The sequence below is a fragment of the Arvicanthis niloticus genome, chromosome 5 (genome assembly GCF_011762505.2).
Source record: "Arvicanthis niloticus isolate mArvNil1 chromosome 5, mArvNil1.pat.X, whole genome shotgun sequence".
Taxonomy (NCBI): Eukaryota; Metazoa; Chordata; class Mammalia; order Rodentia; family Muridae; genus Arvicanthis; species Arvicanthis niloticus.
The window spans coordinates 50,132,016-50,149,306 of NC_047662.1; the positions used below are offsets into that span (position 1 = coordinate 50,132,016).

The window sequence follows — 17,291 nt, forward strand, 5'->3', positions numbered from 1 at the left end:
CGGTGCAGGAAACAGTAACAATAAGGAAGGGGTGATGTGCTGGGGAGATGGCCCAGTTGACAAAGTGCTTGCTTTGGGAGCATGGGACTAATCTCAGCATCCACGGAAAAAACTTGGCCTGCTAGAATGTGCTTTGTGATCCAGTGCTGGGGAAGTACACAGGAGGATGGATCCCTGAGGCTCACTGGCCAGACAGCCTAACCTAGCAGGCAAGCCTCAGGTTCCATTGAGAGACCTTGTCTTAACACACATATGCTTCACTACCACTAAAGTGGACACTTCAAATTTGACCTTTGGGTTCCATGTACACATATGCACATGTACCTGTACACCATACCCCATTTCTCCTGAGGTTTGAAAGCTCCTGACTGATATGTGATTTGGTTTCATTTTACTTTAGACCTAAGGAAATTTGGGTTTAGGAGGTGAAATAATTTTATACTTCTGATCCCAAACTCCATGTTCTCCCATGTATACTGGTTTAGGGACAACATACCTCTCTGTGGAGTCAGGCCTGTAATGTTGAAGCTGTTGAAGTCTTTTTGGAGAGCCTCCAGTGGCTCGCTTGTCTTCAGTTGCACCTTTGGTCATTTTTTCTTTCCGGCCATGTTTGAGTCAACATTTATCTACCCTTACCTGTCCTTGCAGAGAGTTTTGTCATCAGCAAATTCTCAAGGTGGGGTGCAGCCTGAGCAGACTGCCCAGTGAAGTTATTTATGGCTGAAACCCTGAGGCAGAATTGTGTTGACTAAGACTTGGATCTGGGTACTGTTTCTCTTTCCTTTTGATAGTCTTTCCTTTTGCTTAATCTTTAAAAGCTACAGGCTGTGCATTTAAAATAATTGTAACCTTCCTATATTGTACAAGAAAGAAAGATGCATATTTTAGTCAATTTTCACTGGTATAGGTATATTTGATCTCTACTGAAATGACACTGTTCTTAAAATGTTATTTTGGATTAGTTCTAGGTCATTCATGTAATCAGTGCATGTTTAACAAGTAGTTAGGATTTAATTATAATACTGTGTAGTCATTATTAATATCCTTTCAGAGATGTCAGGACAAAAGCCCAATGGTTGGTTCTTTCTAGGCAATCACTGGGATTTGCCATTCCGCTGAACTGTAAAGAATAGCAAATTTGCCTTTTAGAAAATGTAAACATTGGGCCAGTGAGATAGCCTAACATATGAACATACATGTTTCCAATGATGGAAACTGATGAGCTGAGTTCACCTCTAGGACTCAAAGTACAAGGAGAGACCGCACCTACACGTGTGCATAGCATGCTGAAGACCTGCCATTCAGAGGTAAACAGTTTTGTTAATGTATTAGTGTTTATTATTTAGTCTTTGTTTTCTGTGTTTATGAACCTGTATGTTTTAAATTTTTTTTTCCTGTTTTTGTTTTTGAGACAAGATCTCATTACATATCTCTGGCTGTTCTGGAATTCACTTTGTAAACCAGGCTGGCCTAGAACTAGCAGAAAACTGCCTGCCTCTGCCTCCCAGTGCTGTGATTAAAGGCATTTGCCACCACACCCACTGAGTTAAAAAACAAAAAACAAAACAGAACCCCCAGAAGTTTTCAAGGAGATCATGGTGTGTAGTTGTTTTTTAATGTGGTTTTCTTATCAAGAATTTTTTACCCCCACCCCACAGGCATAACTGAGTGATTTCTTACCCCTACCCCACAGTCTTGACTAAGTGATTTTTTACCCCCACCCCATAGGCATAACTAAGTGATTTCTTACCTTTACCCCACAAACATAGCTAAGTGACTTCTTACCCATACCTCACAGGCATAACTGATTTCTTATCCCTTCCCCACAGACATAGCTAAGTGATTTCTTACCCATACCCCACAGGCATAACTTTTGTTTTCACAACTCTGTATGATGTGTAGTTTTTATTGCATGGATAGGCCAGCGTTTACTAACCTAATTCTGGACTGTAGGCTCTGTATATTGCTTGTCTGACCTATACTACATGAATAAACATTTATACCTCTATTTATACATATATATTTCTGATTAGGATACTATTAGAGGTATTATCTCAGTTTTTCCCCCAAATTTTAGTTACATGCATGATTTTAAAAGCATACATTGATCTTGGGTTATTAGTAGCTCAGTTGGTAAAGTGCTTGTCTAGCATGCATGAAGCACTGGGTTGGAACTTCGGAGGTGGAAGTAGGAGAACAAGTTCAAAGTCAACCACTAGTACATAATGAGTTCAAAGCCAGTTTGGGCTGTAGACTCTGTGCACACACACAAACACACACACACACACACACACACACACACACACACACACACACACACGTGTGTGTGTGTGTGTGTGCTTGCGCTCTCTCTTTCCCCCTCTCCCTCCCTCCTTCCCTCCCTCCCTCCTTCCTTCCCTCCCTCCCTCCTTCCCTCCCTACCTCTCTCCCTCTCTCCACTGTTCTTAATTGCCTGTAGTTCTTCATTTAGAGATGGGGCTGTGTGAGATTTCCCTCATCTGTGTTGGTATGTCAGCTGATACTGCCGTTGTTCTGGCCTTGTTTAGCCATCCCATCCTGTTGAGATTTTATGGGTATACTTTCCTGTTGTATCTAGAAGACACATTCATATAGCAGACTTCCTGGCCCTCTGGTTCTTACAATCATCCCAGCCCCTCTTCCAGGATGTTCCCTGAGCCTTAGATGTGCCACCTGTGTAGTGAATGTATCAGCTGGAGCTGGGTACCCCGTGGCCAGTTGTTCTTTGCATTTTGACTCATTATGGCTTTCTGTAATGGTCTCTATCTGTAGTAAGGAGAAGCTTCTTTGATGGGGTGAGAGCTTCCTCTGGGTCTAAGGATGAGAACTTAAATTTCAGTTAGGACCTTACACTGGTTTAGGAAAGTGGCTGTAGTAGGTCCTCCATTAAGATCTGTGACCTCACTAGCCATGGGTACAGTATCAGGCACATTCCTAGTTTTGGTGTTATTTGATTGCTCAGGTCTGTTTCAGTGAAATGGAAGCTAACTTATCTTTGTAAAGACTTGTGATAACAAGTTTATAGCCACACTCTGGGGTGTGCAGTTCACTTGTAGTATTTTGCCTCAGGCACTTTTGTGGGGCTTGATGCTTTGAGCCTTTCAGATTCTAGATATGAAAGTGGCTGACATTAATTTATAGCAGGATAGCTTCCAGAGATCTCCTCCGCACTGTCACAGCCAGTGCGCCTGGCCCACTGGACCCTTTTTCTTTTATTTGTCTCTTTCTGTGTGTCTCTGGGTTCACATGAAAGTCAGTTATCCTAGACAGTCAGTAAACCTTTATTGGTTGCTTTGGGGTTTCATAAGATTAAACTTGGTGTATATTGAAAATCAAATCTAAGGAATACGCCATAAATGGAGCTGTGTGCTGAAGAGCTGGAAAATTGCAAAGCATTTTATTAAAAGACATGGATGCAGGGTCTTATCTGTGTGCTTTGCTGTTGTTCTGTGACTTCATTGTTAGAACATTCCCTGTAACTTGCAAAAATTGGTATTTCTAGTTGTTTCTATTTAAATGTTTTATTCCTGATACATTTCTTAACTATAAAGTATGAATTTAGATATTCATTGATGCTGATGAAGTTTTTTTTCCCTTTAGCAACAAAGTATTGTTCTGAGATAATATATTGGTGTTTTTGTCTAATGAAAAAAAAGATTATGTTAAATTTGAAATTGTGCTCCCTAAATTATGGAATTGTGCATTACTGTTTGGCAGGTAAGATTAAAAATGGTGCTGTGGCGAGAAAATTCTTGTATAGGGAGCTGTTGCTCAGTGAAACTGATTTTCTAGAAGTTCGATGCCTGCTTTACTTTTTTGTTCTCTTTGGTATTTATTTTGTGAAGCCAGAGCCTCTTAAAAAGATGGGCTGGACCTATGGCTTCCAAGTGTGAGGGCCTTCTTGTTGGGGATCTTGGTGACATCTTTCCCCATTCCCTTATTTCCTGCCACAGTGAGATTTTCTTCAAAATGCCCTGGTAGAGAGCTGCCCCAGAATGATTAGTTTCTGGCCCTCAGTGGTCGGAAGTGCCTGAGGACTCTTGCTTTGGTTTCTTTGGGTCCTGTAGGTCGACAGTGGTTGGTTGGGCATGAGTGTCATATACGGAGTCAGACAGGACTCTATGATCGTTTTGTTAATAGAATAACATGACACAAGAGGTTTCTAGACAGACAAACTTTATAAATGTGTATCATATCATGAGCTGGTACTTTGAAATTTTTTAAAAAGAAACCCTGGTAAAAACAACATAAAAATTGGCATGCTAATCTTTGAAAAGTGTCTGTTGTGTAGGAGGTCTTCAAAACTCTTACCTTGGAAATGGAAACTTTGTACTTGCTAACTAAACAGTAACTGCACATTTTCCTCCCCCAACCTCAGCATCCCATTTGGTCCTTTCTGCACCTCATATAAATAAAACCAGATGTACATATTAGCCATTCTGTAAGCGGTGTATTTCATTTAAATGAGAAATATGTTCTCAAACCATATTTTTACATATGAGAACTTCCTTCATTTTTAAGAATTTATAATACTCTGCTGTGCATATGTATCTTTTTATTGTTCATCTGCTTGTTTATAGACAGACGTTTGTGTTTCTTCCACCTTAAAGCTGTTGTGAGTGATATTTCTATGAACATGAGTACAAATATATAAGACCCTTTTTCAACTGTTTTGTGAATTGACAGTCTTTTAGACAACTCTAATTTAGACAAATCCAAAACTGTGTTCATCTTTAATCTTCAAAACCGTTCTTTATCTTGAACACACAATGATGCTCCTTGGGTGTGTTTTGCCTTGTCCTGCCATGGATACTGGTCACCAGATTTTGATTTGCAGTTCCTAATCATCCTGTCTGTTCATGAGTATGTTTCCTCTCAAGATACTCTGTGAGTAAAGTGTTTCAGGGTTGCAAGAGTGGCGATTGCTATGACGTGTCTCCATTTATCCTCTTACAATCCAGAATGTGTACTGATGTGTTCACAGCTTGAGAGGTCCTGTAGAGAGGAAGCTTATTGACTCAGCCGTTATCAAGTTTGTATGGCTATGGAACCATCTTTTTAATTAACACACGCTAATATATGAAGGTTAGAAGGCAGCCTGAGGCGCTGCTTTCTACTTTTACCTCATTCATTGGCTCTTAGTTGCTTTATTTATTTATTTCTATTGATTGATTGTGCTGAGATTGGAACCTGTAGCCTCCTGTGAACATTCTACCCCTGAACCACATCCCAGCCTCCTATCTGCCCTTCTGCCTTCCTTTTGTGATTTCTCTAGTATAGCTTGTTGTGCAAACCTGAAATCAGGGATTTTCAGTCTTTTTTTCATTTTCTACTCTCTTTGGCAATCAGTTGGGTAATAGCATTTGGAAGACAAAATGAAACCTGTATGATTATGAATCACTCATTGCTCTGCATGAAGTTTGATCTTGTGTTTCTGACTAGCAGTGTCAAGTGCAGAGGCTTGTGAGATGGGAAATAGCTTGGGCCTTTAAAAACTATGGGGAGTAAGATCTTTTACTTGTTTCAATTTACTCACCTGCAAAATGGGGGGAAACAGGAGAATCCACCTTCTAAATTTGTTGTGAGACCTGTGTTTAAAGCAGTGTCTGATATGTGTGTGTGTATGTACCCCCATCCCCTCCTCCAATAGTTCCTCTAATGTTTTTGGTGTTCTGAAGGAGGAAAACATAGAAAACAGAACATTTGCATTATTTATTAAGTGTGAATTGTCAAAGACTAGAAAACAAAAAAACATTGGAAGGAAGTGGGGTTCCAAGTGCCTGACTGATTTAGAAGCTTTTAATTTTTATTGAGTCTTTAATATTTACTCCAGAAAGTTTCAGCAGGTGAGAGTGAGAGTTTCAGTCTTGTTCAAGTCTACAGGACTTGGGACAAGTTACTGTAATGTCTTGCCAGTCACCACTTGCTTATTTGTAGAAGTGGGGCTGGTTATACTTGCTGGGTCTAATTGAAATGCTAAATGAGATAACATGCACAACCCAGCCTGTTGGCAGGCAGTCAGTAAAGGCCTTCCAGGGGAGAAGAGGATCCCTGTGTGGTCACTTGCTCAGCTCCAGTGCATCTTCCTTTGTGGGTGGTAAATCTCCCTTTAAGGTTTCCTCCTGTATTTGGTTAGTTGTATGTGTGTGCACGCATGTGTGTATGTGTGTGTTTTCTTTAGATTTATCTTATGTGTATGAATGTTTTGCCTGTACCTGGTGCCCAAAGGTGGAAAGGGTGTTGGATTCTCTGGATCTAGAGTTAAGGATGATTGTAAGTTACCATGTAGGTGCTGAGAGCTGAACCAAGGTCCTTTCTCTGCAAGAGCAGCCAGCATTTTTAACCACTGAACCATCTCTCCAGCATGTTTTGATTTGTTTTAGTATGAGTATAATTCTTTCTCAGTGTAGCTGCTAATGGGTACATTTGGGTGGTAATCCCAAGACAACAGCTCTGTTAAATCTCAGTGTTCGGCACCAAATGCCTTCTTTAGCTTTTACCCTGAGTGTCATAGAAATGCTCTTCAGCAGACGCATGCCCCTCCTGAAGTACGTTAGGAGGGTTCCCATGATCACTGCCAAGCTGGGCTCTTGTTAAATTCCAGAGGACCTTTAGAGGCAGAAATGTATAGAACCATTGCTTTCCTCCCTGCCCAGCTCTTAGAAGTTATGTCTAAGAGCAGCGTTTCCTTGTACAGTAGGTATAAGAGCTATGCCAGTTTCCTTAAGAGTTCTTAGGCTTTACTGCTAAGAAGTAATTGCTCTTCCAGGACGAGGGATGTAGCTTAGTTAGTTGAAAGCTTGCCTAGCATACATGAAGACTTCATGGGCATAGTGGCTCATTTATAGAATCCCAGAATTTAAGAGATAAAGGCGGGAAGATCAAAAGTTCTAGCTATTTTTTGCTGTATAGAGAGTTCAAGGCCAGCCTGGGTAGTGGCAAATGCCTTCAACCCCAGTGTTTGGGGGGCCGAGACAGGTGGATCTCTGAGTTTGAGGCCAACTTCTTCTCCACAAGGAGCTCCAGGCCAGCCAAGAATTGTACCACTATATACTTTTTTTCTTTCTCATCTCATTTTTTTTTTTTTTTAAACTGAGGTCAGGGCAACCTTGGAAATATTCACCGTGTTCACATATTCCTAAAATATTTGGCTGGTCAAGATAAAACATCACTATTTTGACTTTTCACTTGTGATTGTTTAATGTGCGTGAGAGGAAAGGGTTTCTAGGGGTGCTGTGGCGTTGCCTGTCTAAAATGTTTCCCTGGATGTAAGAGATACATTATTTTCAGATGTAGATACAAGTTACAGCAAATTCTTGGCTCCCTTAAGCCCTTAAGTTTTCTGGATATCGAGAATTTGTTCTTATAATAATCATATTTTAAAAATGTTGAGAAAGTTAGAGTGTATTTGCTTTTCCTTGCAGCTCATGTTTTATCCTTCAGGTTCAGTTATGAACATGGTGATGCTGAGCTCTCTGCTCATGGGGACACAGCATAGCCACAACAGGAAGACCACCCATGACTGCTGAGTAGGAAGCAGGAAATCCCTCCACGCTGCACTTTATTTTTCAGGAAGTTGAGACTGAAAAACTACTTATATAATAGAAATTCTCTCCAGAATTGGATGAGTTCTCTATTCACATGCATATGTTCCTGCTCTCATACTCAAGTGCATATGTGGCTGACAATATACACACATGCATCCACACATATACATGCACACATATGTGCAGAATATTTATTCCACCCTGAAAAGCTGTAGCCTAGAATTCTGTGCTTTCTGTAATTTTTCTGTTTATCTCATGTTTTCTCAGGGCTGCCAGTACACTACTGTGTGTGGGACCCATCCCTGAGGACTCTCAGGCTTGTATAGCCCTAGAGAGAAGAACTGATGGTGACATGGGACACTTGTGACTGTGTATGTGTAGTCTCTGAAGCCTTTCCTTGGTGAATACGTATTCTGTGCTCCAAATTGTGTGCTTGCATGCCAGCCTTTATTTAAAGGAGTGTTATTGAGTCACCTTGTTTGGGGGAGCACTGCCTCATTCTTTCTTTAGGTTCAACTTTTATTGATCTGTGACACATGTATGTCAAAGCTATAGTGCTAGCTGGATTTAGAGTACAATTTAGAACCCTGTGGTTTCTGTGGATTCATTTAAAGCCCTGTATAGGAATTATACTTATGACCATGACCTTGTAAATAACAACATCTACTTTGTGCCCAGATCCTGTTAGGCTTAGTTTAGTCTGTGAACTTCTTTGCATTGGATGATCTCCATTTGAAGAAAAGGGAATTAAATGTTTGGAGAAATTAAGCACTTCGTTCATTTTGTCAATGAGTAATTCTTGTCTGACATGAAAACATGCAAACATACTACCTGCTAGCATCAAACTTGTGATGATAGACTTCTGCAGACAGCAATGCTCCAGGAAACTTGGACAGAAGAGTGGAGCTGGGATGCCTTTCTTCTTGCTGCATGTTACTCTTCCCAGCTGTGCACTCATTCTGTATGTTTATGCTTTTATTCACAAACCACCTGGCTGGTGGGCTGACTGCAGCTCAAATAGTGTGCCATGGGTACTAGATGTCTTTAGGGTAAAGTATATTATCAACTTTCAGGTAATAATTTTCCAAACTCATGAGCCAGTAGAATTTCTAGAAAAAGGATGGCAGATAGATTTCCAGTTGAACAATCTGTTTAACACTAAATTAATTATAACATTAAGAAAGTGTTCCCTGGTAATGGGCAAAAAGATAACATGGTGGTGGAGGTATTCTTTTATCAGTCAAGGGCAGAGCAGACGGCAGTCCTTTGTTCAGACTAGCTTGATACCTAGCTTGATGGCCAAAGCTGTCTTATGTCTAGGACTCATAAAAATCCAATCCAGTCCAGTCTAGTCGAGTCCAGTCCAGTTCAATCCAATCCAATCCAGGCAGCACAATGCAGGAAGAGGAAGACAGACAGAGACCTATGGACCACCATGCCACCTACAGATCTACCCACAGCAGCACAGGTTGCTGTAGACAGATGAAGGATGTCACCCAGGGGTCTCCACCATGTGGCCAGCCTACAGTGGGAGCTACCATGACATCTGAGTATGTGGGGGGTCAGATTGGAGAGGAAGTGGAGCAGCTTGAGCATTGTGAAGAGAGATGGATCTGGAGACTCGAGGGTAGAGAAGAGGAGCCTGTTGTAAGTGGCCAGCCCTTTCACCTGAGGCCATGGTGAAGTCCCAGCCTGAGCTGCTGCTGAGGGTCACGTCGAGGTCATGGTTATACAGTGCCAGGGGTCAATATCAATGTCCATGGTTCATATTAGTACTAGAGAATTTGGGGATGTCCCTGGTTGGGGCAGCTTCTAGGAATCGCGTGGATATTCAGGGGCTGTTCATAATTTGCCCTGCCTGTCTCTGGATGTAGCATTTTGGAGAGCTGGCCCTACCTCTCATTGACTGTAGCACTCAGAAGTGTCTCTGTGCCTCACCCCAGAAGCACAGTGGAGTTGGCCCTGGTGGTGGTGTGTGTATATGTGTAAGTGCTGATCCCACCACTCATCTGCCATGGGGTGACATTGGTACAGAGATGACTATTCCCCACTCCCTCACCTCAGGCAGTCAGGAAAGCTGCCTATAGGGTCATGAGCTTAGGAGAGCTAGACCTGCAACCCTGTAGCCCTTACCCAGCTGCACACTCAGGAGAGAGGGCCCTGTAATGCTCCTCAGCAGCACACTAGTGCTGGCCCTGTCAGGGGCACAGGTGAGCCAACCTGAAGATGAGGGTGAGGAAGAGCCGGCCCTGCAGTGCCACATATCTGCTGTGAGTTGGTGGGAGTGCAGGGGTGATGTCCCCCTGCCACCACCTGTGGCAATCAGGAGATCTGACTCTGGGGTCTTGAGAGCAGGTGAGCTGACTCTGTCCTTTGCTGGCTGCAGCACTCAGGAGAATGGGCCCTGCACCTCTTCTGGGCAGCACAATAGAGCTGGCCCCTGGTAGAGGTGGGTACAGGTAAGCTGCCCCCAAGGGTGAGAGTGTGGGAGAGCTGGCTCCACCATGTCTGGCATGAGGTTGTGTGGGTACAGGGGTGATGCCCTCTCCCCTCCTTCTTGTCAGGTGTAGTAGCCAGGAGAGGTGGCGCTGGGGTCATGAGATTGGTAGAACTATCCCTGCCCTCTCACTAGCTATAGCACTCAAGAGAGCTGGCACTGCACATAGCTTTGCCTAGGCAACACAATGGAGCTGGCTCTGATGGTGAATGTATGGGTGAGCCAGCCTAGAGGGTGTGAGAGCAGGAGAGCTGGCCCAGACCCTCACAGTCTGTAGCACTTGAGAGAATGCCCCCCCCCCCCCACCTTGTCTGGGCAGCACAATGGAGCTGGCTATGGAAGGGTGGTGTGGGCACTGGATGTCTTAGCTGGAACAGTGCTGGAGAGCTCACCCTGGTGCAGTGACCTGCTCAGCTACCACCCAGACCCAGATCTACAGCTTCTAATTGGCTCACCCAAACATCTATATCGTTTACAAATGGTTGGGATGTGTGAAAGGGCCAGTACTACTGCTCCAAAGCTGCAGGATCTCCACGACACAGGGCAACAACAGGATAACCAGGAGTCCTGATAAAGATCAAATGTTGATGGTGTCACAGAAGCCAAAGATCTCAAACCATACCAATGACTCATACCAATGAACGTCTGCAAGTGAAGGTGTGTGGACAGAGGGATATACGTGGGATATACCGTGAGATACTACAGCTCCCACAGTGAGGTGTTTCGTAAGCTGGTGTGTGTGTGTGTGTGTGTGTGTGTGTGTGCGCGCGCACATGTGTTTTATTTTGGGTGGGAGTCTGCAGTGGTACAGGGTAGATATAAGGGGACAGGGAGATGAGTGGGACTGGGGAGCGCGATGTGAAACTCACAAATAATAAAAGTTAAAAAAAGATTGTGTGAGCAGAGGCCTACAGTTGTGTTCTGGGGATTCTAGGAAGCCTATCCTAGGACTGATACTGTTATCTTTCCATGTCACATCCTGTATGGACATATAGTCGTGAGAAGAGAGACTTCAGGAAACATTTGCTTCCCAGGTTTTACAAGAAATTTAAATGTACTTTTTGGCAATGAATTCAACTTTTAGTTGAAAAACTTACAAATATGCAGTTTTGTGTTAGAAAGTTTTTTTCACTGGTATCATTTAGATCTGAAGAGGTTTTGAGCTTTATGGGTGGTTCTGGAAATGGGAAATAAAGGAGATAAATAGATCTGGTGTCAGAGGAACAGGAAGAGTAAGATCAAATAGGAACAGCCCCAGCAAACCCCAACCAATCAGCTTTATTCCTAATGGATTAAAGATAATCAAATATGCATCTCAGAGTCCACTGAAGTCGTTCTTGACATGAGTCATTTCTTGTATTTTCATATATCTAATGAACATAAAAAAACCCCACTGTTTCTCAGCCCTGAGACAGCATTCTTTTTGAATATAACAGATTTTGCAGACTGGGCGTGGTAGCGTGTGCCTGTAGTCAAACTTGGGATGCTGATGCAGAAGACTGTGAGTTGGGAGATGTAATGAAACTGACTTAACAGATCTATACACACAAAGTTATACTTTGTGTTTTTTATCAAGGAAAATAATTTAGTGTACACTGAAGTGACCAGCAGATGGACTACCCCATCCAGAGAATACCAAGGGTTCACTTTGCTTCAGCCTGAAGGATCTGACCCAATACTGAAATAACATAACAAAGAGCATTTTTCGGGATATTGTTTTTTTCCCTTGAATCTGGGGATGGTTCCATGAGTGATTTGGGATTTAATTACTGTTCTAATGATATTCTACTAATGCCTGTAACATACATTTTATCTTTTTAAAAGCAGAGTTGGAGTTTATTAAGACAATCTTTTATTGTAGAATTAATCACTGGCATTAAGTGATGGAGGGTGACATGTTCAAGAAGGACATCAGTACATGCCTTCGATGAGTGCAGGCTTCCCAAGAGAGAATCACAAAGGAAACTTTGTTTTGGGCTGGGGCAATGGCTCTAGATAAAGTGCTCATTGCACATTTGAGAGCCCAAGTCTGCATAATGGCGGGCATGGGAGCATGTGGGGAGCTAGGCTGTGAAGACAGGAGTATCCCTGGAAGCTTGTAGTCTACTAGCCTGGTATATGTAATAGGTAGGGGATGAACCGAAACCCCTAAAACCAAGAAGAATTAAACTATAAACTCTAAAACAAGCCTGTCTGAAACAAGGTGGAAAGTGAAGGGTTGAACATCTGAGGATGCCTCTGAGTTCTGCATGTGCACCATGACACATGTGTACCCACATTCACACAAATAAGTGTGTATATAGGAGCACATCATACACATGTACAAGTGAAAGATTAAAAACTCCTTTGCGATAATAATTTTTGGTTGGCAGAAAGTTGCTAAGGTATAGAGAAAGTCTGTTCTAGAATTAGACTTGAACATAAGCAAAAATCTCTGAAGTTTTAAGGACTTTAGGTTTATAAAAAACAACATAAGATACTCAAGGTGGTGTCTGAATCATCCTTTGGAACTAGTTTCTGAAAGGCTGCATGCATAAATGCAATAATGGCTAAAACTCAGATGGTAGACTGTGATGTGGCATCTGTAGAAGGGATTTCCTAGAATCCAGAGATGCCACTGGGAGATTCTTGTGGCATTTCCTCATAGTATGGTTTGTCCTCTGAATGCCTGTGAGCACCTTGTGGGATGTAGGCTTTGTGGTGTCAGAGTAACAGGTGGTGGCCAGGAACCAACATCGAATTTGATCAGCTTCCCAAAATAGCCAAGGTCATTCAGGCTTCATAAGGCCCCAAGTTAAGCCTGCGATGGGAGTATCAGCCCCAGAATCATACCAGTCCTTCTCTTTCTGCAGTGTGGATGGTATGAGCCTTTCTAGGGTTTCAATTTAGAATGTGCTGCTTTACGTGGTTGTTCATACTAATTAGGTTGATCCTCGTGAAACTTCCATTTTTCCTTCATAAAAGTATCAGCAGTTTCATACAATTTAGCATTGTCACATTAAGAATTCTTAAAAGGTAGAGTAGCATTTTCCAAGGAAACTGGCTCTCCTTCATTTACATAGGAGATGGAGCACTCACATGTGTTAAGTGATTAAATAACTTAATATCTTAATGGTCCTATTGGCATTTCTCCATTCACTCATTTACTCATTCATTTAAATACTTATTTTCTTTTGAGACCCTGTAACCCAGGCTGTCCCTGAACCACTCACGGTATAGTTCAGGCTGACCTTGAACTTAAATCCCTCCCAAGTGCTGGGATTACAAGTGTACCACTATACCTGGCTTTCTCCTTTTCAAAGATCACAGAGCTGCTTCTTACCCATGGTCTAGTCATCAAGCTGTGATGTTCCCTGCCTTTCTGTTAGGTTCTTTGTCTAGTTACACTTTTGAGAAGTCTTGGGGGTCCTGACAGTGACATAAGGTAACTCATTTGACTGGATGGAAATATGAATCTACATAAAAAATTTTTAAGTATTTATGTTTATGCCCACGGGGACGCCAGGATACTGGGCATCTTCCTCCGTTGCTCTTAGTCTTAGTCCTTTACGATGGGATCTTTGACAGAACCCTTTCAGTTAGGCTGGCCTAGCTGGCTGGTAAGCTCTTTGGTTCTGCCTGTCTCTGTCTCCTAGTGTTTTACTTACATGCATAGCCATGTCTTTTTGTATGTTTGTTTTTAACATGTGTTCTAGGGATTCAAAGTTATATTCTTATGTTTGCAGAGCAAGTGCTATCTCCTGAGATACCTTCCAGACCCTATTTTTTTATCTTAAATATCCAGCATAGTATACATGCTCCTGTAATTTTTGGAAATGTGTAGTTAAGAGCAGAGATAGTGACTTATTGAGCTGGCTAGTAAAAATGGGTGTCCTTGCCTTGGAAAAGGAAAGTTGCTGTTTTCTCTCTCATTCTGTCCTCTATGTGGTTGAATCCTGTCATGTCCAGGATGGGAAGAAGGGAACTGAATCACTTTATGAGGAAATCTTGTTTAGATGTCTCTCATCAGCCTCTTGCTTTTTGAGTCCTCTTTAGATACTTATAAAGACCAGGCCTGGTAGGGGCTTGGTGAACAGACAGGCTGAGAGGCTTGGGTCACTTGTTTCTGAGCCAGGTATTCTAATATCCAGACACATGAAGGACTATGCTAAGGTTGTCCCTCAGGGTCCTGTTAGGTTTATTTAAACATCACTTTTACTCTATCCCCAACTTCCTAACCTTAGCCTCAAAGATACCTCAGGTATTGTCAGATCAGGAAATGCTGGATAGTCTGCCTGCCACTCAGCTGAGTTGGAGGGAAAGACGGTCTGTTGAGGACTTGACTTAGAATGGGTTCCAGCTTCTCTTCCTACTTCCATCCTCTGATAGGCAGAGAAGAAAAGGTTAGAAATGACCTATAATAAGTCTTTTCAGCAGTCTCCCAGTCTGTTGTTTGGTTTTGGTCATGGGGAGCAGGAGATTGGAAACCAGTTCATTTTGTTTGTGAGCCAGGATGAAAGATGTCAGGTGCATCTTCTCATTTGCCATCCGATGGAGGATGGGGTGGACAGTATAACCCACGCCTAGGATTAAGTCGCTATTATAAATGGATCACGAAACTCCTGCCAGCTACTATAGTACTGGGAGCTCTGGGGTTTGTACTAGTGAGTCTTCACTCGTCTGGTGACATGACAGTCTAAATCATTTTGAGGAAAGAAAGCAAATAGGATACAGCTTCAGCATTAAGTAGGGTGGTGGTGACATAAAGATATTTGCCACTTTCCTGTGGAGTGTCCATGTTTTATGGTTAAGTTTGGAGACTACACTGGGAAGGTGAGGTATTTGACATAAGACAGTTGGAGGATGAACCAGGATTCTTCGTTCCAGTATCTGGGAATATTTTCTGAGAATACTCAAAAGAACAGAGCCTGGGTATCAGTCAGTTAAGGCTATGATCCTTGATAGATACATCCTTGACCTGAGCTCCATCCCATCTTGTTTTGAAATGAAAATGCCAGCCTTCCCTGCTAGTGGTTTTTCCTTGCTGTTCCAGTGGCCTCATTATGATGAGTCACCACAGCCACTGTTTGCAGGAGGCCTGCCAGATGTTCCCAGTGTGAACACACTCTGGGCTTTGCTGCTTGGCTGTTCTCTGTGGCTCCCTGGTGTGCCCTTGCTTCCCTCCTCAAAAAGCAGTGGCACTTTAAGCAGCCTCACACATTGTGCCATTTATTGTGCTGTCAAGCAAGTTTTGAAGTCCCCAAGCTGGAGGAGATTTGGGAGGGGTCTCTGAGGATCCGGTAACCTCTTCAGAGCTGGTGATCAGGATCAGGGGCTGCTTTTGATCCCCTAGTCTTCTCCATGTGTTTTCTACTTTCTAGGATGCCCCCCAGCCCCTCCATTCCCTGTAGCCATTCCTGGGTTTTGGTCAGTATGGTGTTTAGGTCACATTCTACGAGTGTCCTAATTCCAAAGGGCTCCTGTATTTATAATTCTTTAGAGTATATATATTTATACTACATTCAGACAATCTCTAGAGAAGTGTGGGATATTCTTTCTCTCTGTCTGTCTCTCTCTATCTCTCTCTTTCTCCCCAGAGTCTTTATGTAGTCCAGATTAGACTCTGGGTTCAAATTCCTGAATTGATTGCACTGTTTATAGCATTAATGATTATGGAACAGTTGGGATGTTACAGGTCCAGAGCCTACAGTTTGTCTTTAGCCTCCGTGGTCAGCATTCATTGCTCACCTCTGTGTTATATCTGACCCAACATCCTTGTGACTTACCATGTGAAACCTTTTGGGATATATTAACAGACCACAAGCTTCTACCAACCAAAAGTTAAAAACGCCATCAGATAGTATCTGAGGCCTATAGCACAGCTTTCCCTCTTGGATACAATCAGCCTTCTTGGTGTGTGCACCAATGTATTTATTTATAACTTTGTTGTCTTTATGACTTTGTTTTGTTACTACATAAACTTAATGAAGTCATTACCTTGTTGGAACATGTAATTTGGAGTAATCCAAATCTGTGCGCTATGACTTCAAAGTCAACTTTCATTCATAGCATTAATATGAGAACTGTGTTATTCCTCAGTAGACTGGAATTTGCCATGTGGTCTAGCTGGCCTTGAACTAATGACCCTCTTGTTCCAGCCTCCTGATTATAGGCATATCCTACCTACCATGCTTAGCTTCCAGCAGCATCCCCAAGGAAGGAAATAGATTCCATTTTGCAGTACCAGAATACACTATTCCTGTTTTATGCCAACTCCATCCTGTGAGGGCATCAGTGACATGAAGGTCCTCTGTGCTAGAGTTGATCCTGCAGGCCTTTGTTCAAGCTCCTGTGGAGAGCTAGCACCATCATACTGCCCATACCATTGAGGGAGGCTGAGGGTAGGGGAAGGCCCTAGGTAGAGATGTGGTGTCTACTGCAGTGTGCACTTTCTCAGAAGTCTCCTCACTTCCCTGGAGCCCTACCCAGAGAACAATGCGTCCTGTTAATGCAAAGACTGCTCAGGGCTGAGAACTGCTGTGTTCAGGAATGATTTTCTTGAGCTGTAGATTATTCATATCTGATACCTTGATGGTAACTGCTGTTGCTCTAGATAGCTTCCTGGAATCTAAGAATCTAGGAGTTCAAAGCCACACTGAGGAACGGAGCTCTGTGTTCTGCTACATCAGGAAAGGGGGTGCATTTTCTTAGCTGTGGGAATTTTAAGAAGCTTGGCTTCTTTGTATCTGGGTTTGCTTATTTGTAGGATTGAAGTAACAGTGGTAGCCACTATATGTGTCACTGGGTAAATGTGTAAAATATTTGGCATGGCTAACAGTGTAGTTTTAATTATATATTTTGTCCTTACCGTCTTGCACATGTGGCAGTGTACGCACACACACACAATCTGTATATTTTTCTATGGCTGCAGGCTGTATCAGCAATGGCTTATGACTTTTAGCTGGATAAAGAACTTTGAGCTCATAGTAGATGTGCTAGCTAGTTTTATGTCAACCTCACACAAGTTGGGGTTATCTGAAAGGAGGGAACCTCAATTGAGAAAATGCCTCCATAAGATCCAGCTGTTGGGCATTTCTTAGTGATCAATTCCCAACACATTGTGAGTTGGTGATTCTGAGTTCTATAACAAGCAAGCTGAACAAGCCATGGGGGCAAGCCAGTAAGCAGCACCCCTCCATGGCCTCTGTATCATCTCCTGTCTCTTGGTTCCTATGTGCTTGAGTTCCTGC

General features: G+C 42.6%; 1 protein-coding gene and 1 non-coding gene across 3 annotated transcripts in view; both read left to right on the top strand.

Moving 5' to 3' along the window:
* Jak1 (Janus kinase 1) overlaps positions 1-17,291 on the top strand; it is a 111,394-nt gene that overhangs the window by 14,091 nt on the left and 80,012 nt on the right. The gene's annotated exons all lie outside the window — the stretch shown is intronic.
* On the top strand, positions 8,752-8,894 carry LOC117709704 (small nucleolar RNA SNORA48). The gene has a single exon (XR_004606946.1). It is a non-coding gene; the product is annotated as a small nucleolar RNA SNORA48 (small nucleolar RNA).